Genomic DNA, 22,457 nt, shown 5'->3' on the forward strand with positions numbered 1-22,457 from the left:
ACTGATGGAGATATAGAGTGGAGCCCTTTCGTAAGGAAACCTCGATTGCTTCGCTCGCCACCACAAAAAGCAAATTTGCCCCCTACGAGTGGAACATTGCCGACTATAGGAAAATCAAAGACGGTCAATGAAGGAGCTGAAATGACGCCTCAAGATGTAAGAGTAACGTCAAAAGAGGTTAAAAATACTGTTAATGCGCCCAATGCGCTGTCGCATACCCCTGTAACTGCAAAGGATGCAAACACAGAACGAGAAACCACTGCATCTCCGCGACAAGAGTTTATTCTCAAAATGCGAGCTGAAGAAGAGGAAGCCGTAGAGAAATGTTTGAGAGTGCTTAGGAAGATGAAAGCAGTTATATTGAAGAGTAGAAATACTTCCACGGAAATAAAGACCGGAGTCTCAGAGCTTGACGAACTATTTGACGTCATGAAACACTGCAGAAGAGGTTGGATTCGAGCTGAGAAAGCCGGTAAAAGTCGTCTCTTGCCGGACGCATCCACTAAAGAAGTCGGATGTGACACCCCCGCAAAAACAGGTGTTGGTAGGCCCAATACCGTGCCAAAAGGAAGTGATGAAGCGCAAAACAATGGCGCAAGGAAGGCTAAAGCGAACCAAAAGAAGAGTGAACGAATATCAAAACCAAAATCGGAGGCTGTGTTGGTAAAGCGGGTAGAGGGCCACAGTTATGCTGAAATCCTCAAAAACATCCGTAAAAATACCATGCCGGACGAAACCACAACGGTGAAAGGCATAAGAAGAACCAAAACTGGAGCTCTTTTACTTGAATTCGAAAAGTTAACGCTGATTTTTTGAAACAACTAGAGGAAAACGTAAAAGCGGTCGGTTCCATTACAACTCTCAGACCAACTTCAACTGTAGAGATTAGAGACTTGGATGCCGTCACGGAGAAGAAGGAAGTTGATGACGCTGTGAGAAAAATGCTAGTTGGCACTAATGAAAATATCGATGTTAGGATCACAAAACCTAATCAACGACAACATGTACGGGCTTATGTTACTCTCGCTATTGAAAGCGCAGAAAAGCTGCTTAAGCAAACTAATATCAAAATCGGATGGGTTAGTGCAAGGATGAGAGCTAGCACATCTCTGAAGCGGTGCTACCGGTGCTTCGGTGTCGGACACCTTCAATCAAACTGTAAAGGACCAGACAGAAGCGGAAAAGGTATATTCATCCGATGTGGAGAAGCTGGGCACAAAATGAAAGAGTGCACCAAAGAGCCCAAATGCTGCCTATGGACTGATGCCAATCGCAGCGAGACAAAGCATATGCCAGGCTCGGGCAAATGCCCGATGACAAAAGAACATGCCAAGACAAGATAAAATATGATTATACTTCAAGCAAATATGCACAGGAGTAAAACCGCAGACCTGCTAATGGAGCAGATGGTCTTAGAAAAAGGAGTTCAAGCAGTTGTGATAAGCGAACAATACGCTCAATCTGAGAAAGTTTGGATCGAAGACGGGTCGGGAACTGCCGCCATATGGTTGCCTAGGGGCAAAAATTTCGTAATAATTACGAAAGGATCAGGCGATGGTTTCGTCTACGTTCAAAACAGCCAATTCACAATGATAAGCTGTTATCTTACACCGAACGACAATATATGTAGATGAATTCACCCGGAAACTGAAGACAAAGCCCTTAGTTTAGAGGGACGACTAATAATAGCGGAAGACTTCAACTCAAAAGCAACCGAATGGGGCTCGGCGACAACGAACTCAAGAGGTAGCCGAGTGCTGGACATGGCAGCCAGACTTGGTTTAGTGGTACTCAACACAGGAACGACTACGTACCGAAAGCCAGGTTGTGAAGGCACAACACCCGACATAACCCTAGCATCGGAAAGTAGTCACCTTTACTAAAGACTGGAGAGTCCTGGAAGATTACAATGGGAGTGACCATCAATACATCACGTTTTGCATTGAAATGGAAAACCAAAGAGTACGTGAAAATTGAAATAAAAGTACACGCAAATGGAACATTAACAAGCTAAACCCAGCGACGCTCCTTGCAAATATTGACGCAAATAAAACAACGATCTGTACGAATAGTACAGCAAAAACACTAGTCAAGACAACAATGCAATGCATTAAGATAGGTTGCAACGCATCTATGCCTAAAATAGATAAGAACAAAAAAAGAAATGCTGTATACTAGTGGACACATGAGATCGCAGAACTTTGAGATATGTGCATCCTTAAGCGTAGAAAGTATACTAGAGCCAGAAGATTGGGCCCGGCGATAACAGAATCCGAAGAATATAAAAAGAGCACAAAAGAATTGAGGAAAGCTATAAACCAAAGCAAAAAAGATAACCCATGGGGGTTGGGCTACAAAATCGTTATGAAAAAGCTAGGGGCCTAATCCCCTGCTGCTGATATGGAAACCGAAATGGTAAGCAAAATAGTCGACACACTCTTCCCAACACACTGTGCTGAGAGGGAAGAACTCGAGTATGAAACAACGGAACCTGTCCCATTCACAGAAGAAGAACTTGTGGATGCTGCAAAAGCAATGAAATGCAACAAAGCGCCAGGACCGGATGGCATAGTTGCAGAAATATTGAAACTATTGGCAATCGAACGCCCTTTTTTGCTGCTAAACATGTACAACGCATGCCTAAAAGAAGGAATTTTTCCAGAAATATGGAAAAAACAAAAACTAGTACTAATCAGTAAGGGAAAGGGAGACCCAACATTAGCGTCTGCTTATAGACCGTTATGTATGCTGGATAGCGCAGGAAAACTCTTTGAGAAACTGATAAAGCATAGGCTTAGCGAAGCCGTAGAGAACAGCGGCGGCCTCTCCGACAGGCAGCATGGTTTTAGAAGTGGCAGATCTACCTTAGGAGCCATCCAAGATGTAATAGCTAGCGTAGAACATGCCCAGGCAGGTAATCGATACTCCAAACGTTTAGTATTACTAGCCACACTGGATATCAGAAATGCTTTCGACAGTTTAAGTTGGGACGACGTAATTGAAGCCTTAAAGGTAAAATTCAAGACCCCGAATAATCTATTGAAGATTATTCGTAGCTATCTAAGCAATCGCGTGCTCTTATACGAAACGCGAGAAGGGTGTAAGACCAAACAAATAACAGCAAGTGCGGCCCAAGTATCAATACTCGAACCTGAACTTTGGAATATAAGCTACGATGAAATCCTTCGAATAGAGATGCCCGAGGATGTGCATTTGGTGGGATACGCAGATGACATTGCAGCTGTAATAATCGCCCGGAACACTGACGAAGCCAAAAGGGAGTTAAATCAGGTGATGATCCGAGTTCAGACATGGCTAGAAGACCATGGATTAAAGCTGACCACAGAGAAAACAAAGCTAATCCTTCTAACGAACAGACGTATCCCAGTAGAAGTAGACATACAAGTACTCGATGCCACTTTATCGACAAAAAGCGTGGTCAAGTACCTAGGAGTGCAATTAGACACAAGGCTCACCTACTGGGCGCATATTAACCATGCTGCCACAAGAGCTGCCAAAGTAAGTAGCATGTAAGTTAGCTCATGGTAAACCTTGGAGGTCCAACGCAGAACAAGCGAAAACTTTTAATGGACACGACGAACTCATTCTCTTATACGGATGCGAAATATGGGCAGATTCGCTAAGGGTGCAATGCCGGCGGAAAACTTTGCAATCTGTGCAACGCACCTGCGCTCTCAGAGTGACTTCGTCATATAGGACAGTATCTGAAGCAGCGGTGTTAGTTATCAGCGGAACCATCCCTATAGATATTCTAGCACAAGAGCGCAAACGGAGATGGGAGGCAAAAAACACAGGAACCCCAGTACTACGTTTCTCCGATATTAGAGTCCAAACGGTTATGGTATGGTAGATGGACAGCGAGACTAATACCCGATCTAAAAAAGTGGGTAGAAAGAAAGCACGGTGAGGTTAACTATTACCTGGCAGTTTTTGTCCGGACATGGGTCCTTTCGCAAGTATTTGTGGCGAATGGGTAAAGTGAGCCAACCAAACTGCATATATGGAGATACTGAGTATGATGATGCGGAGCACACGTTGTTTAAATGCGAGAAGTGGAACGTAGAGAGAACAGGTCTGCAATGAGCTATTGGTGTATTTACACCTGAAGAAATTATCGACAAAATGATGATAGACGAAGAAAAATGGAATGCCGTCACAAATTTTGTAGAGGATATTATCCGAAAAAAGAAGCGCGAAATGGAGAGTTATGCTGAAGAGCATTGAGCATAGGTTTCTCAAAACAGGCGACCCTGGACGCAGGGTGAGTAAGTAAGTGTCCTTCATAGGACGCCGTCTTGGCCCTCTACCTCGAAGCAATGCGGAAGCAGTCCCGGGGTGGAGGGAAAACTCCAAGAGAAGAGGGGGGATATTTTTAGTGGAATCACCACACACGTAGTAGCGACGGTTACTATATGGTGCGAGGGCAGTTTTAACCCAACCTCACCGCCAAAAAAAAAAAAAAAAACAATCTGGCTTGCCTGAGAAATGGAGGAACATTTTTCGTTCCCTACGTTCCGCCGCGAAAGACGAAATCGGATTTTGGCGGGCCCGAAAAAAACAATTGGTTTGGCGAGGAATGTCATGCTGCCGCCGAAAGAAAAGATGATGCCTATAAAGCCACGCTGCGATCCGGCGAAACGCGATCCATGTGGGATTGCTATCGGGAGCTCAGAAAGGAAGAGAGACGTATTATCCGAAAGAAGGAACGAGAGGCCGAAATACGTGAGTGCGAGAAGCTTGAGATGCTGGCCAATAGGAACAATGCCCAGAAAGTTCGACGGCTTACAGAAGGTTTTAAGACGGAGGCGTTTTCCTGTAAGAACAAAGAAGGCGATCTAGGGTCCGACATCCGGAGCACACATAAATTATGGAGGGAGCACTTCTCGAATCTGTTAAATAATGACAGTTACACATGTCACAGAGAATACAAAGATCCAGGTGCCCCAATGATTGACGACGGAACTGTCGTTCCGCTACCCAACCATGATGAGGTGAGAATAGTGACAACGCGGCTAAAGAACAACAAAGCCATAGGGGCCGGCGGACTTCGGGTTGAGCTATTCAAACATGCATCAGCTACTATGTCAAATAAGGTCGGATGAAAGCATGCCTGCCGATTAGAATTTAAGTGTGCTCAGCCCAATCCATAAGAAGGGCGATCCTGCAATCTGTGCCAATTATCGCGAGATTAGTATTGAGTGAAATACCTGAGCCAGCGATCAACCAACTGATTGGACCTTATCAGTGTGGCTTTTAGACCTGGAAATTCCCCCATCTACCATCACAGTACGACATGTCTTGGAAAAGACCCATGACAGGAGAATCGGCACACATCATCTTTTCATCGACTTCAAAGCTACATTCGACAGAACTAATACGGCTATGCAAGATGACGTTGCTCAATACGAGCAGCACCATCACAATTGGGAAGGACCTCTCCGAGCCATTTGATACCAAACGAGGTTTCAGACAAGGTAGCTCGCTGTCGTGTGACTTCTTTTGCCTGATGTTGTAAAGGATCGTACAAGCCGCAGAACTTAACCGTTCAGGCACAATATTTTATAAGAGCGTACAATTTTTGGCGTATGCCGATGCTTTGACATCATCGGCCTTAACAACCGCGCTGTGAGTTCTGCCTTCTCCAAACAGGATAAAGGGGAAAACGAATGGGTCTGGTGGTGAACGAGGACAAAACGAAATACCTCCTACCATCAAACAAACAGTCGGCTCACTCGCATATCGGCATCCACATCACTGTTGACAGTCATAATCTTGAAGATGTAAAAGGCTTCGTTTATTTAGGAACCATTAACACCGATAACAATATCAGCCTTGAAATCCCACGTAGAATCTCTCTTGCCACTGCCACGTGCTACTTTGAACTAAGTAGGAAATTGAATAGTAAAGTTCTCTTCCGACGAACAAAGCTAACACTCTACAAGGCTCTCATCATATCCGTCCTAACCTATGGCGCAGAAGTGTGGACGAGGAAAATTTTCGATGAAACGTCGGTTGGAGTTCCTAAGAGAAAAATTCTGGACAAGATTTTTGGACCTCTGCACATTGGGAACGGCGAATATCGCAGACGATGGAACGATGAGCAGTATGAGCTTTACGGTGGCGTAGAATGAACGCAGAGATCCAGCGGCTACGCTGGCTAGATCATGTCGTCCGAATGGCTGCAAACGCTCCGGCTTTGAAAGTATTTGATGCGGTAACAGCTGGGGATAGCAGAGGAAGGAGAAGGCCTCCTTTGCGTTGGAAATATCTGGTGGAGAAGGACTTGGCTTCACTTGGTGTTTCAAACTGGCGCCGGTTAGCACGAGAAACAAATGACTGGCGCGCTTTGTTAAACTCGGCCAAAATCGCGACACTCAACAGCTTTGTCCACTGCGTATCAGTAATTGCAAGCTACCAGACAGGCACAGCGAAATTTATAACCAGTATGCCAATTGCCTTAAATGTCGCCAGCAACATTTCTTTACCATTGCCCCAAGTACTGCCGTAGTAGTATCAATTGCGGTTGTGTGCGCGTCGAGGGCTACTTCCAAGATTTTGGGCTGTTTACAGTCGGTATTAGTGTGTCGTCGACTTTTACCTTCAGCTGTAGTTTGACTTCTTTTGTATAAGTGGTAGAGAGGGTCGCCGTGGACTAGCAGTGGAAAAGCGAGAAAGACAGGTGAGGTAAACGTGCCTTTTGATGCACAGGTCATCAGCATAATTGCTAGGGAGATTGCCTCCAGTGGCTGGGGGAGCTTCAATATGTATTAGTTGAAAAGCAAGTGTGAAAGGGCACCACCCTGCGGATAACCTTGCTTTATCTTCCTCTGTTTAGAGATTTGGACTCGAAAATTTACTGACGAGTGCCGACCACTGAGATAGTTCGCGGACCACCTTTCCAGCCCTGGCGGGAGTGTCGACTATATAATGTTATCTAGTAGCGTCGAGTGTGGCTGTCTGTGTCGAGAGCCTTCTTCAGGTCCAACCCTACTAGGACAGTCCCTTCATAGGGCCGTTTTTGGTTAAGCCCACGGTTTATCTGAGTGTTTATGGTGGTGAGTACTCTGGTGGTTCTGCGTATTCTTCGGAAGCCATGCTAATGTGTGGCTGGGGCCAGGTGTTTCGTGTAGACTGGGAGTAGGAGGGCTTTTCTTCAGGAGTCTTCACTTTTGAGGAAAGGAGAGTTATCAGCCGATAAGATTTCCATTGGTTGGCGGGCTTCCCAGCCAATGGCTTTTCATGTTTTTGTTTTGTTGGTGGGCCCCTGAACCTCATTATTGGAGAAAGTAGGTAGAGCACTATTGTTCGGTAGTTTATGTGGCCGTCTATTGGCACGACTCTTAGTTCTGTCGACCGGAGGATGCAATGTGAAAAAAGGGCAAAAATAGCTCGCGAATCTCTTCGGGTCCGCCGAAGTGCAACCGTTAAAGGTGGTGGCCACCTTCGCCGGGTTCGACAGGGACCTTACGGTGGACCAGAGCTTACTAACTCTAGTGGTGAAGTTGCAGGTATTCAGGTGCACTTCCGATTTAGTCCGCTTATGTTGGGTAACCTGTTGCCGAATCTCCAAACTGAGATCGTTTATGCGGGGATACCCAGGATCGACCTGGCCTAGGTGATTACGCCCGTTTGCTAAAACAGTTGCTTCAGCTGGAAAATCGGGACCTATGTTCCGGCTCTTTACAACAGGAATGAAGCGAGCCGAAGCGGCAGTGAGCGCCTTACGAAATGCGCATTCGCCTGCGCGCACGTTGGCGGGCATGGGGAGAGCGGCGAAGATATCTTCAACAAAGTCGGCAGGTCTCTCAATCGAGACGATAATGAGCAAATGGCTTGTAATGGGCAGCCAATTGTACGATACCGGAAAAACTCCGATTTTCTACGACTAAGGGCTGCCGCCCAGAAAACTAGCCGTAAACCGTAGCTTTGAATATTTATCGTGCAGTATAGCTGAGTACACTGCTTCATGAGAGACAATAATACCACACTCCTCGATTAGCTCTTTTGCAAATGTGCTGAAGGAAAGTCTCGGATTTTGATCCAATTTTCGGATCATCAGGCGTACTGCACGTCCAATAATTTAAGTTTAAGACCTGCACACTTTTTCTCTAATTAACCCGTCTTTTCCGCTCGATTTATAATATTATTAAATGTTTGACGCTTTATGTAATTATAATATGCTTATATGTAGTAAGTACGTAATATCTAAGAATAATCTTTTTTCAGACATTTTTAAAATACAGAATTTAAATTTGAAGTCCAAATAAAGCAAGTTTTTTTCACTGAATGATTAAACAAAACAAATAAAACAGTTTCTATTTTTTGCTATTGAAATTGAAAAATTGAGTTTATTTTCTATGTCAAAACTCATTTTTGACATACTGAAGCTCCAAGCGAGGGGTGGAGGCTCTAAGATCCACTACGTTAGCAAATGCTTTCTGGTTGGCATCACAGAACCCATAAGGCGTGGTACTCGACTCCTCTTGTATCCCAAGCCAACGAGGTATCCGAAGCATGTTGAGAGCGTTGAGGTCGTAGCGAAACGACAAGAATACTATTAGGTCAAACTGCTTTGCTACCTCGCTGAGTACACTGCGCACGTTTAATGGCAAGACGTCGTCGACAGGACTCCATCGTAAACCTAGTACAGAAGCAATTGATGCATCAATGGGACATCCCGTATGCGTTAAGTCTCTACCTCTTCGAATCATTACAGCGCCGTCTTTAGGATTCCACTTCCTTGATTTTAAATTTTCAGCTGTCAGTATGGTGCCAAGTTGTTTGTTAAAGTGATATCACCTTCAACAATGGTAACACTGGCGAGGAAATTATCCACGTAGAATGATGAAATAATGGGTTCTCGTGCTTGGGCGCCCATATTACGATCGTGAGCCTTGTCGAAGTTGTCGTACGCGCTCTGATGTATTGTCCTAATCGCATTATGAGAACTGCATGCCATGCCATACGTGACAGTAGACATTCGGTAAGTAATTACCTCCTCTGATGGAGATTATTCTCAAGGTACACGCTGAAAGTCTCTGTGCGGTCTCTATCTTGAGGTGCCACAATAGCCTGGCGAAACAGTTTCCTCACATCAGCTGCGATCGCGATTGCATAATGTGGGAAGCGGAGGAAAATGTAGATTAACGAGCCTTAAATGGTATATCCAATGAGCTGTATATTGTTAGGGTACCCTTAATCCGTTCGGGGTAGGAGCAGAAGCATTGAACACCCCGCGAAATTTTCCCACCACAACATCATGAGGAATATAATAGCATCCAGATTGAACAACTGGCTGAACAACTCTTTCCATATAGCTAGGGTCCTCATATTCCCTCATAAACCCTATACATCTTGCATGCATGTCCGGATCGTCCGCAAGACGTCATTCCAAACATGAGAACTGACGACGAATGTTGACGTAAGTTCGCCTAATGGTTGGCCCCTTGACGCAATGGTAATCTCACAACATAGCGTCCATCGGGCTCACGTTGGTATATAGTGGCAAAACACCGCTCGCACTTAGTTGTGACGGGTACTTCTGCGATGTTTTCAGATGAGATCCCTTAAATAAGACTCGTTTCTAATATGCGCGCAATAAATTCCAACTGTTATACACGAATGACCGTGATCGAACTTTGCCCCGAATACAAGCCAACCAAATCAGGTAAGTTGTGAGTGAGGTTCATCACGCCCTCCATGTTTGACATCCCTTTCAACAATCGAACCCCAGACATCAGCACCAAGAAGTACATAGACCCGGGGTACCAAAGTATACGACTGCAAATTGAAGATTTTCCAAATGTTTCCATTGCCCAGTGTCGATACTAACCGCCGGGGTAACTGAAGTAATCGTACCAATAACCTATGCATGAATGTCCAGTTTAAATTTAGAAAAAATGATTTTTATTGTGAATCGGACGTTACCCTTGGCTCTCGACCACGCAACTCCACCATTATCTTATACTTGCTCTTATAAGGACCCAATCTATTAGCCAAACCCCCTGAATTCCGGATGTCCGCTGCTTGTGACCCTTGACGAAGACGTTGGCTCGTGCCATGTCTAGTAGATCAGTTTGGTTTCCCTTCTCAATGCTGGTAACGATTGTATTGCTTGCTAGTCATAATGATGGTGAATTGGATCCAACGTCAGGCTTAGCCACAGCAGAATCTACCTCGTTGGATGGAATAGGTTGTTGTGATTCGTGTCGGCAAAAAATAGTATGACGTCTGTGGCCACACTGGCCCAATAACGGCCGCATGGTAGTTGCATAGATTTATTTCGGTTCCGACGTCCAAAAAGTTATCCGTAATTATCTGTTAAATCAGGCGTAATCAAACACGAAGCTTCAGTTTACCGTAATCGTGCGAGTTAACCCCATAAGCTGACGTTATAGTGAATCATTAGTTCGTCACAGGAGGCACCACCAATGTACCGTGAAATTTCTCCACTTGGCCGTTAAAGGTTCTGTTGGCAAGTAGATATCTGACCTTATTTGAGTAATAGTATTAGGAAATATATTCAAAAGTTGTATGAGTTGAGGTTTCATACAATTGTTCTAGATGTTATAGTTTGAAACACTAGAAATTTGGAAAACTTGTCCAAACATGTTCAAAAATAGTTCGAGATCTTGCAGTTTAAAATAGCTTCTTTTCCCTTCCTCTCCAGTTTGTGAAGAAATAATCATTCAAAAATTGTTTAGCATTTTCTTATGCGGAAAATGTTTGTAATAGGTCATTTAAATGTGTGCTAAAATGAATAAACTGCAATGATCTGCGTTCACCAAATTGGTGTCCACATGCTCTTGAATAATTCCCAAAATAGTATTTTTATCACAAACATAAATAATATGTCTGGTTCTATTTCCGAAAATAATAAAAGTCCATTTGGACGGTATTTCAGATTCGTCAACAATTATCTGGTTTTTAAAACAATTTACAGGCTTTTCAACCGCTTCTATAGTATTATGTAATGACTGTTCGCTATGTATCGTCGCTGAATCTGAATTTGAACCTTCTCTTATTATGTCAAACAAATTTTACAATATTTATGCCTTCACATTTACTACATAATAACTTTTCTGTAATGTAACTAATATTACCTTTCTTAAGGTTTACTATAGTCTTAACCTGCGTAACCAATTATCCCATCCAAAAGTTGGTAGTAGAATAAAATCAGAATCTATACCATTATTCATCGAGTACGACGCCGTATTTTTTTCGCTTGAATATATTGGATTGAGGAATAAGTTCATAACGTTTTTATATTTCCTTCTATATTTATATATTTATTTATATTAATTACAATTAGTTAAACAGGGCTATCAGCTTACAGTGTCCATACAGCAAATACTAATCGAGCTAGGCACCAATATGAAACTAATGTGGTTACCAGGCCATGTCGGCATAACTGGTAACGAACGTGCAGATGAAGGCGCGAAATATCCTCCTCACACTTTTATGCCTTTCTCCAGTAGAAAAGTATGAGAAGTCGCCTCCTGCTTCGCTACCAATAGAACAATGTCACATTGGCTCAACTACACTCATCCGTATAAAAATATCAAGACTAACTGCTTGGCCGTGAAATTTCTTCCTTCGACCTCTGTTGCAATGAACAAATGCTTCGTTAGACTCCGCGAGGACACTCTATCTGCCAATCAATGAGCCACAACCATCATGTCGATTTACTGTACAGTCGCACTTACGATCCCTCATATCCTTGTAGAATGTGTCCTCCTCACTCAATCTAGAAATAATTTTTTCCATAGCTAACATCCCTTACACTTTTTGAAAGAACCAGCAATAGATAACATAAAAACAATATGTGATTTTCTAAAATAAAGGGCTTTCCAAAGCATTGAAGTTATTAAAATTCACTATAAAAATGTTTAAAATTTGGCAGAGACGGTTTGTAAAACTCGAACATTTTAGGGTCATCGTGAAGCACCTTGTCGGACTGCAATACAAGTTAGGGATGTGAAGATTAAATTCCGTGCACGTCGCTCAAGAACAGCCGAAAATATTGCTGTTGTAGCCGAAAGTGTTGAAGAAAACACAGGTTTGTCCATTCCTCGACGTTCTTGGAATTAGGCATTCCAAAAACGTCATTACACTGTATTTTGCATAAAGATTTGGGTCTTAAGGCTTATAAAGTCCAGTTAACACAAGAACTCAAGCCGGCCGATCATCAACAACGTCGTGTCTTTGCTGATTGGGTCGTTGAAATACATGAAAATGATCCGGAAGTCTATGGAAAAATCATCTTGAGTGATGAGGCCCATTTCCACCTCGGTGGCTTCGTCAACAAGCAAAATTGTCTGGGGCTCAGAAAATCCAAGAGTTATTGTTGAAAAGCCTCTCCACCCTCAACGTGTGACTGTTTGGTGCGGTTTATGGTCCGTCGGAGTCATTGGACCTTACTTTTCCGAAAATGAAACTGGAGCAACAGTTACGGTGAATGGATTGCGCTATCGAGAGATAATTAACGATTTTTTATGGCCGGTATTCGATGGTATTGATCTGGACAATGTTTATTTTTAACAAGACGGCGCTGCGTGCCACACAAGCAACGAAACCATTGATCTTTTATCAAAATAACACCTCCTATTGCAAAACCCTTTATAACTCTATGCACAATTCAGTCTAACCTTAAGTTATATTGTAACAAAGCCTGGACAGCTAGTATGTACTTTCATTAATTATAATTTTTAGTTTCTAATCAATTATATTGTAATAAATAAATAAAATAAAATGATTCTTTTAACGCCGAAAAAAGTTCAATGACATTCTTGCCTTGGCTTGTCTGTCATTAAAGCTGCTCTGAACTGTGTCACTGGGCATACGGAATGGTATCATGATATATGGTTGTAGTGGATAACCAGAGTAACCTCTGTGGAAACATTTCAAAATTATTATTTAGTTATAATGTTAATTTTAAAGAAGCCACGTATTAGTTCTCCCACTTTTAAAATCTGCTTGAAGGAACTATTCTGCTGCGCTATGCTTCCATATAAAAGCGTCGTGGTTAACCCCAGGATTTCTCGCGTCTATTGGGTTGGGGAATATGTTCATAGCGCTTTTATTTTTTATTTTTATTTGAAAACGATTTGTTTGCTGTTTGGCAAAGAGTAAGTATTCATTCGATATAACCCTTTCTGCCCTACAAAACGGTGCAGGTGCCTCTAAGATGACTCAAAGTTCATTAGCTTGCTTATACGAGGGGTGCCTTTTATATTTCGGGATTTGGCAACCCTGGTGTTGCAATATGGCAACTGACAGCTGTATCGCAAAGTTTGACATTTTTGGCTTTTACGTACTCAGAACGTTTTGAAATACCAGCGCTATTTGTGTTGTTTACAGTAACTTAAATTGCAACTGAACTGATATTGCAAGATCGTCATGTGACCTATCGTGAGATTGAGACAATCTTAGGCATTAGTGGGACCAGCATACATTCAATATTGCATAAACATTTGACTGTCAAAAAAATTTGTTCGCGTTGGATCCCACACAATTTGTCAATCGCTCAAAAAAAGGCTCGTGTCGATTGGTCGAAGGAAATGCTCAAAAAATACGATCGCGGGCTTCGAAACACGTCTATGACATCGTGACAGGTGATGAATCATGGATTTACGCGTATGAGCCCGAAAGTAAACAGCAGTCGACTGTATGGGTGTTTCAAGATGAGCCAAATCCAACAAAAGTTGTACGCGCACGAAGCACTTCCAAGCAAATGGTCGCCTGTTTTTTCGGAAAAACTCGACATGTCGCAACCGTACCACTAGAACGCAGAACAGTAAATTCTGAGTGGTACACAACCATTTGTTTGCCAGTTGTCTTCCAAGAAATTAGGAAAACCAATCGCCAAAGACGGATCACTCTTCACCAGGACAATGCGAGCTCTCACATATCGGCTCAAACAACTGCATTTTTGAGCACCCAAAACATCAAATTAATGGGTCATCCGCCGTATAGTCTTGACTTGGCACCGACTGGCTTCTTTTTATTCCCGTACGTAAAAAACAAACTGAGAGGTCCACGTTTTCCGACACCTGAAGAAGCGGTTGCGGCATTCAGAATGCATGTTTTGGAGGTACCTCATTCAGAGTGGCAAAAGTGTTTCGACAATTGGTTCATGCAAAAGCGTATAGATCTTCATGGAGAATATTTTGAAAAACAATAAAGTGATTTTCGATGATTAAAATTTGTTTTTGTTCTCTAATCCCGACATATAAAAGGCACCCCTCGTATTGTAAATGTCTTTATTGTTATCACTCGCTTGCAGTTCGATGAAAAAATATGGTAGTGGTTTTTTGTTGTTCCTTGTATTATATTAGTAATGTTAAGTATTGGGTTGGAGAATAAGTTCATAGCGTTTTTATATTTCCTTTCATTTTACAACGATTTGTGTCCTAATTGGCAAAGGGTAATTATTCATTCGGCCGCCGTAGCCGAATGGTTTGGTGCGTGATTACCATTCGGAATTCACAGAGAGAACGTAGGTTCGAATCTCGGTGAAACCAAAATTAATAAACAAAAAAAACAAAAAACTCCCTTTGGAGTTGGCTTGAAACTGTAGGTCCCTCCATTTGTGGAACAACATCAAGACGCACACCAGAAATAGGAGGAGGAGCTCGGCCAAACACCCAAAAAGGGTGTACGCGCCAATTATATATACGAGTATATATATAATTATTCATTCGATATATGTTACTCTTTGTGCTCTACAAAACTCTTTTAATAGTATTTTTGAGTTATTTCATTTTTTATAATAATAGTTGTGAGACTTAGAAAAGGAATACCCAGGAAGCAAAAATCAACATTTTCGACACTTACTTTTCATTGCTTTTTATCAAGATCAAAAAGCTGTTGAAGCAGCCCGGGTCATTTGCAACGTGTATGGAGAAAATGTCATAGGCGAGTCTACAGCATGGAAATGGTTTGCAGAGGTCAAAAAGGGCGACTTTGACCTCGATGACACGTCCCGCAGCGGGAGGCCTTCTGAATTCGATGAAGAACGTTTCAAATCACTTTTGAAGGAGAACAGTCGCCAAACCAGTAGTGAATTGGCGGAAAAAATGAACTGCAATCATAAAACGATTCTCAGTCACTTTCATACAATGGGATTTACCGAAAACTTGGGAGCCTGGGTGCCTCACGAAAAAAACAAAGACAGTCGCCTTCAAATTGCTGCTCAGCATCTCGCCCACCATCGAGCAACACGCGGTCATAAATAGTACCTTTTGTAACGAATCGTCACGGGAGATGAGAAATGGTGCCTATACAAGTACATCAGTATGAAGCAAACAAAGGAGTGGGTCGCTTTAGGATATACGCCAAAGCCGAGAGTCAAGTCATGATATGTGTTTGGTGGGCTGGGAAGGCATGCTACACTGGAAAATACTCGCAAAGAATGTCACGGCCGCCAAGGAACTCTATGTACATTGCCCAACTACACCCCGCGCATGAGGCTATTCCACTAAAAATACCTGATTAACATGATCCAACCATACACCCTCACAACAACGCCAGACCCCATGTTGCACAAGTTGTCAAAGCCGCACTCCAAGAGCTCGAATGGGAGGTCCTTAAGCAACTGACCGATTACCATTTTTTCCGCTCCTTGTCAAACCATATGAAGAGCGTTACCTTCGATAACAAATAGGTACTTAAAAACTGGCTCAACCAGGCGATTTCTGGCGGAAAAGCATCAAATAATGGGCCGAGAGGTGGAAAGAGGTTGTAAACAGCAACGGTGAATACATAATTGATTGACTTTGATTGGAGATTGCCTTATATAACTGTTTTTTTTTTTTTTTTTTTTAAATAAAAACCTACTGTAAAAACGCTACGAACTTATTTGCCAACCTTATATATTCATTGAAATTCGGTCATTTATCTATTTCTCTTGAAGGAACCCTTCAATAATTTTTTGGGTTTTAGTAGGAGCACTGATATTTTTGTGAGAAATATATTTAAGAACGATTCGGTCTTCGTCCAAAATTTTGCAAATTTTTTTCTGTTTTATATTGTAACGGGTAAGTAAGTAAAAAATAATATTTGGATAGGAATACTCCAACTCTTTGAAACGATCCAATAATGTCAAAAGGAAAAAATTGTCCCCTAGCTCTTCGAAAAACCAAAATCGAGTTGCAAAAGGCCGGATTATCCTACAGTGATATTTCAACACAATATCGATATCATCGGCCTCAACAACCGCGCTGTTAGTTCGGCCTTCTCCAAACTGGATAAAGAGGCAAAGCGAATGGGTCTGGTGGTGAACGAGGACAAAACGCAGTACCTCCTGTCTTCAAACAAACAGTCGGCGCACTCGCGTATCGGCACCCACGTCACTGTAGACAGTTATAATTTCGAGGTTGTAAAAGAATTCGTTAATTTAGGAACCAGCATTAACACCGATAACAATGTCAGCCTTGAAATCCAACGTAGAATCTCTCTTGCCAACAAGTACTATTATACTTTGGACTAAGTAGGCAACTGAGCAGTAAAGTCCTCTCTCGACGAACAAAACTAACACTCTACAAGACTCTCATCATGCCCGTCCTAACGTATGGCGCAGAAGCTTGGACGATGACAACATCCGATGAAGTGATGCTTGGAGTGTTCGAGAGAAAGATTCTGCGTAAGATTTTTGGACCTTTGCACGTTGGCAACGGCGAATATCGCAGACGATGGAACGATGAGCTGTATGAGCCTTACGACGACATAGACATAGTGCAGCGAATAAAGATCCAGCGGCTACGTTGGCTGGGTCATGTCGTCCGAATGGATACAAACGCTCCGGCTTTGAAAGTATTCGATGCGGTACCAGCTGGTGGTAGCAGAGAAAGAGGAAGGCCTCCTCTGCGTTGGAAAGATCAGGTGGAGAAGGACTTGGCTTCACTTGGTGTGGCCAATTGGCGCCGGTTAGCACGAGAAAGAAACGACTGGCGCGCTTTGTTAAACTCGGCCAAAATCGCGTAAGCGGTTATCGCGCCAATTAAGAAGAAGAAGAAGATATTTCAACACAATTAAACGTTTCAAAATCGATGGTTTTTAAAGCTTTGAAATATTTTTCAGCGTATAAAGCAGCAGAAAACCTTTCCAGAAAAAAGAAAGCGCGAAAGGTTACTAGCCAGATTGATAGGATGATCGATAGATTCTCAAAAGAGGAGCCCAGAATGAGTGCTGCTAACATCCATAGAGACATTTTTGTTCACCTACAAAAGGCAATAATGAAAAGAGCAGTTGCGCTTTCTCGGTCGACGGAAGAAGCCATTGGATTTTGCTCGATAGTATATGTATTAAATATTCTGCCCTCAAATTTACTGGCTTTATATTTTAGTCGGTAATGAAACGAAAATAAATATAGTTGGTCCAAATGGGAGAAAGTACGTGCGTTGACCAAGTTCGTCTCATCAAACAAAAACCAAGGGGGTCTCAATAATGGTGTGAAACTGCTTGTCGTAGAATGGTGTCGGACCAATTCATCGCATTGAAGGTAATATGGATGCGGTCAAATACGAAACAATGATGCGAAGCACACTTCTCGTGTGGCAAAAAATGAACCAGGTGCCTGTAAACTGTTCCATGCTATGAATTTAATTTGAGCTTTCATATCGACTGTCAAATTTGGCTCAGCTTCCACGAGTTCGAGCAAGGCGTCGGAGTTAAAGACTTCAGGACGACCAGCGCGCGGGGCATCCTCCACGCCGCAATTACCACTTCGGAATTTTGAAAACCACTTTTGCGCAGTCCTTACACTCACGGTATCCTCTGAGTGGACAGTGTTTATTTCTGCAGCAGCAGTTGTTGCATTTTTACCACTTTAAAAAAAAAAATGCAAAATATGCCTCTTATATACGTTCGAAGATTCCATTTTATTTTTTAACAACACGTGCTTCTATCCGCGATTAAGATCACTTGTTGTAAATCACTTAATAATCTTAAATTTTTGCTTACTACAGAAGCCTTTTTAGTGCAAACTTTGCATGGCTGACCGCTACTCGTCTATATGCTCCCTCCTCAGTTGGTTGTATCGTTTGATAGTGTTGTTGCTAAATCGGTAATCAAATGAGTATCTTCCAACTCACAAACAAACAACTTTAACTCTAACTCTAAGGAAAACAACTCAGCCTTTAATAAGGTGGTGGAAGAAATTGCTGCCCTTAGACCAAAGCATGTGCGTGCGTTGAACTTAATTAACTCTCCACATGAAGACGTAATTAAGTAGCAGTTGAGGCATCAGACGCCTACTGGCGGGAGCAACAGGTGGCCACATAACGTGTGGACCAATCCGTATGTGTCTTAAGGCCTGAACAGGTCACACACAGGCTAATTATGAATAATTACATTTCTAATAAATAAATAATTTATTGAGGAACGCAAATATTAGTTCAAAAGCTTACCATAATTGTGGAAAAATAAGAGCGAGGAATATAAAGACAGAAATACAAAGTTAAAATCGTGGCAAATCTTATTAGAAAAATATAAAGATGTAGACAAAAACGTTAATATAGAAAGTGGAAAAAAAAAAAAATAACATACATAACTATCATTTTTTCCGCTTTCGATGTTCGCTGAGCAACGAACAGCAACACGTGTGTGGCAAATGAGTTTCAACCGATTGTTTGTATTTGTTTTCGGTTTGTGGTCTGCATTATGCTATGAATCTAGTCATTATGCCTTCATGGAATGCGAAAAAAACTGCATGCAGGTTGTTGTTATTTGTTCGTGAAAAGAAAGGGCGATAGGAAAATATTTGTTCACATATTCTTTATTAGCGTTTTTGTCTACTTCTATATATTTTTCTAATAAAATTCTGTATTTATATTCATCGCTCTTATTTTTCCATAATTATCGACTGGCTATTGGACAAATCTATGAGTTCTTCAATAAATTGTTTATTTATTTGTTAAAAATATAATTTATGATGAATTTGTTACAAATAGAATTATGAACATGTTCACACTTCAAAATTTTAAATGAAATGAGAAAAATCGTCAAATTCGTTACACAAACACGCAACCGGTTACAAAACCCGAAGGGAAAATCGTCAACTTCGCCACACACTCGCAACCGATTACAAGTTGACAAAAATGTTCGTCAATTGGCGCCTATTGTGGTACCGTTACTTTGCTCTCAGTGAATTTGTCAATGAGTGACTTCATATTAGCATAATTGCTGACCCGTATGGCCAGATTACCATTTTCGTAACTTGATTTAGCATTTTTTTTTTTGTTATTTAGTCTCGGATTTTAATTCTTTCTTCATGACATTTTCTAGCCTGTTCTAATTAAGGGTTCTAGGGTTTTAATTAGCACTCAGTAAATTCGAACTTAAAAGGAGCAAAAAATTAAATCTGCATTTCAAAATACCAAATTTTATAAGAATCAAAAAATTTTCATTAGCACTAAAATCTTCTCAGAGTGATATTTTTAAACCTTCTTTTGTTTAATAACACAGTGCTTTGTTTACTTACTGTTTCAGTAGCTTTAAACTAAAAAAAAAAACAAACACCAAACTTAAATTTTTTCGCATTTTGGGTATAAAAAGCGCTAAATTCATTGTGAAGAGCAAATGGTTGGTAATACTTTACAACTCAGTTAATGTGACATCACGCATCCTCTGATGGGCGCAATCTTGTTTCTATCATTCTTGGTAGCGACTAATGGTGCTCAAACTCACCAATGTAAACGTACGCCCGTATCAGCTGACACGATGAAACAAATGAGAGCCCCATGTAAATGAATTCCCGAAACCATTCCGTTCCGTAGTATCGTAGATCGTTGACGTGGGATTTTGCATTGCTTCCGTATCAGCTGATTGCTTTCTCACCACACAGTGTTGCCAAACAGTATTTACATTTCGAAATCATTTACAAAATAAACTTAGAACATTTTTAATTTTTATTAATATAACTTAAAAACAATGTTGAATAATGTTAATTATAGATAAATGAACTATTTGCATTTTGTGGTTTTTGACTTTGGCATATTATACAATAAAAAATTGTAACTGAAAACGCGGATGTGTTTAAAGGTTAGGTTAGGTTGACCTGGCTGGCTGAAAGCCATCACATAGACCTACTGATCCTAAGTGTTACCAGATGGAGCTAGACTCTTACGTTTCTTTGTAGTAGACATCTTGTAATACGTCTGTGTCTTTTGCGAATCTAAGTAAACTTTGGAGGCCTATCCCCGAGAGGTACTCTAACTTCACATATTATAAAGCTCCATAAAGCTTCCTATCTTGTATGCGTGCGCCGCTAGCAAATTCTACAATAGTTCTGCTTTCTTTTCTAGACAGAGCTAGTACGAATCGGACGTATTTATCTACACTCTGTGTACACATGATTTTCGCGGTTTTGCAAGTGGCTAGATTATTCCACCTCCTATCTATACGTATTTTCATGTCCGCAGCGATGTCTTTGTATACCGTATTTAAAGGTTTCAGTATGTCGTTTTCTTGTACGAATTGTCTGTAAACAGCGCTTTTGGAAATCTCATCTACAATTTCGTTTCCTGCAATGCCCTTATGTCCATGTACCCAATAGATATGCAACCGTCTGTCTGCGGCTAATCTCTCTTTGGCTTCCCTGCTTCTTAGAACATTTTTAGATGAAATTTCATATGAGTTTATTGCTTTTATCGCAGCTTGGCTGTCAACGTATAGATTTATTTTGGAGTTGCTTGATGTCTTTGCGAATGCTATTTCCGCAGCCTTACCTACCACAAAGACTTCTGCTTGAAAGATACTGCAGTGGTCAGGAAGCTTAAATGGCTTTCTGATGCCTAGCTCTGCGCAATAGATTCCTATCCCTACTCAATCTAACATTTTCGAGCCATCAGTAAATATATTAAGAGTATTTGGGTTAGGTTTCATTCCTTTTTTCCATCACTCTTTTATTGTTGTTCGGAATTTCTGTGTGTGTAAAAGTGTGTATTCAAATATATCATTGTGTCAGTACAACCAAACACAAATACACAAAACGGTGTATTGTGTAAATATGTAACTAAAAGAACGCAGTTGGTTTCTACGGGATAAGTTTTGCTCAATTTTATGTATCCTACGAGCAACGGAAAGGGACTACGATACGTTGGTTAGTGTGAACACCACAACTTCCTACGTTTGCTTGTGTTGTTACTGATTCACCAATTTTATCGTCTATTTCAAATGCTCAGAATGATTTGCTTCTTAGGCGAGCACAATTTAGCCATAGTAGCACTTTTGGTTTTTGGTGCAAACAATAATAAATGAATTAAGCTTGCAAGCATACAAGCATACTGGTATGCTTCATGGTAATATAATAGACAACAATTTTGAATACCTAAAAGAACAACAAAGCCAATTTCGTCTATAAGGACTGTTGGAATAATAGTTCAATCTAATATAGAAAAATATCACCTCATCGAAAGATATCGATTCCCTAATTATTAATAAATTTTATATCGTTGAGAATCTGAAAAATTCATGTCCGTCCACAATTGCTGTGCCTTATAGTATGCCAAATATTTAATTTTTTTTTCTTTCAAATTACTATACTTCATCGTTTTCTCTTGGTAACCAAGTTGATTCAAGCTATAAATAGTGATATTTCAAAAGCTTTTGTTTGCTGAGTTAAATAAAAAATTTAATATTTTTTTAAGAATTACTAGCACAGAGACCGAAACCAGAGGTCTAATAACAGAATTAATAAACCACGGACGGAGTATATACTAAGATGCCGTAGGAAGTCCCTGTAACTATTTTTTTATTAACAAATAAAATCACGCACTGTGAAGGTATTTCTATTACAGTAGAGGCTTTCCGATGACGACGGAATTGTAGTTCCGTTACCCGATCATGACGAGGTGAGAATAGCGATAACGCGCCTAAAGAACAACAAAGCCGCGGGCGCCGACGGACTTCCGGCTGAGCTATTCAAACATGGCGGCGAAGAGCTGGTAAGGTGCATGCATCAGCTCCTATGCAAAATATGGTCGGATGAAAGCATGCCTGCCGATTGGAATTTAAGTGTGCTCTGCCCAATCCATAAAAAGGGCGATCCTGCAATTTGTGCCAATTACCGCGGGATTAGTCTTCTAAATATCGCCTATAAGGTTCTAGCGAGCGTATTGTGTGAAAGGCTGAAGCCCACCGTCAACCAACTGATTGGACCTTATCAGTGTGGCTTCAGACCTGGAAAGTCTACCATCGACCAAATATTCACAATACGCCAAATCTTGGAAAAGACCCATGAAAGGAGAATCGACACACACCATCTTTTCGTCGACTTCAAAGCTGCATTCGACAGTACAGAAAGGAGTTACCTGTATGCCGCTATGTCTGAATTTGGTATCCCCGCAAAACTAATACGGCTATGTAAGATGACGTTGCTCAACACCAGCAGCGCCGTCAGAATTGGGAAGGACCTCTCCGAGCCGTTTGATACCAAA

The 22,457-nt window shown here is 41.4% G+C and overlaps 1 protein-coding gene across 5 annotated transcripts in view; it reads right to left on the bottom strand.

Annotated features, from left to right (window-relative positions):
- Positions 1 to 22,457, bottom strand: part of LOC129249802 (calcium/calmodulin-dependent protein kinase type II alpha chain) — a 446,460-nt gene that overhangs the window by 55,756 nt on the left and 368,247 nt on the right. The gene's annotated exons all lie outside the window — the stretch shown is intronic.

Source organism: Anastrepha obliqua, chromosome 6 (genome assembly GCF_027943255.1).
Source record: "Anastrepha obliqua isolate idAnaObli1 chromosome 6, idAnaObli1_1.0, whole genome shotgun sequence".
Taxonomy (NCBI): domain Eukaryota; kingdom Metazoa; phylum Arthropoda; class Insecta; order Diptera; family Tephritidae; genus Anastrepha; species Anastrepha obliqua.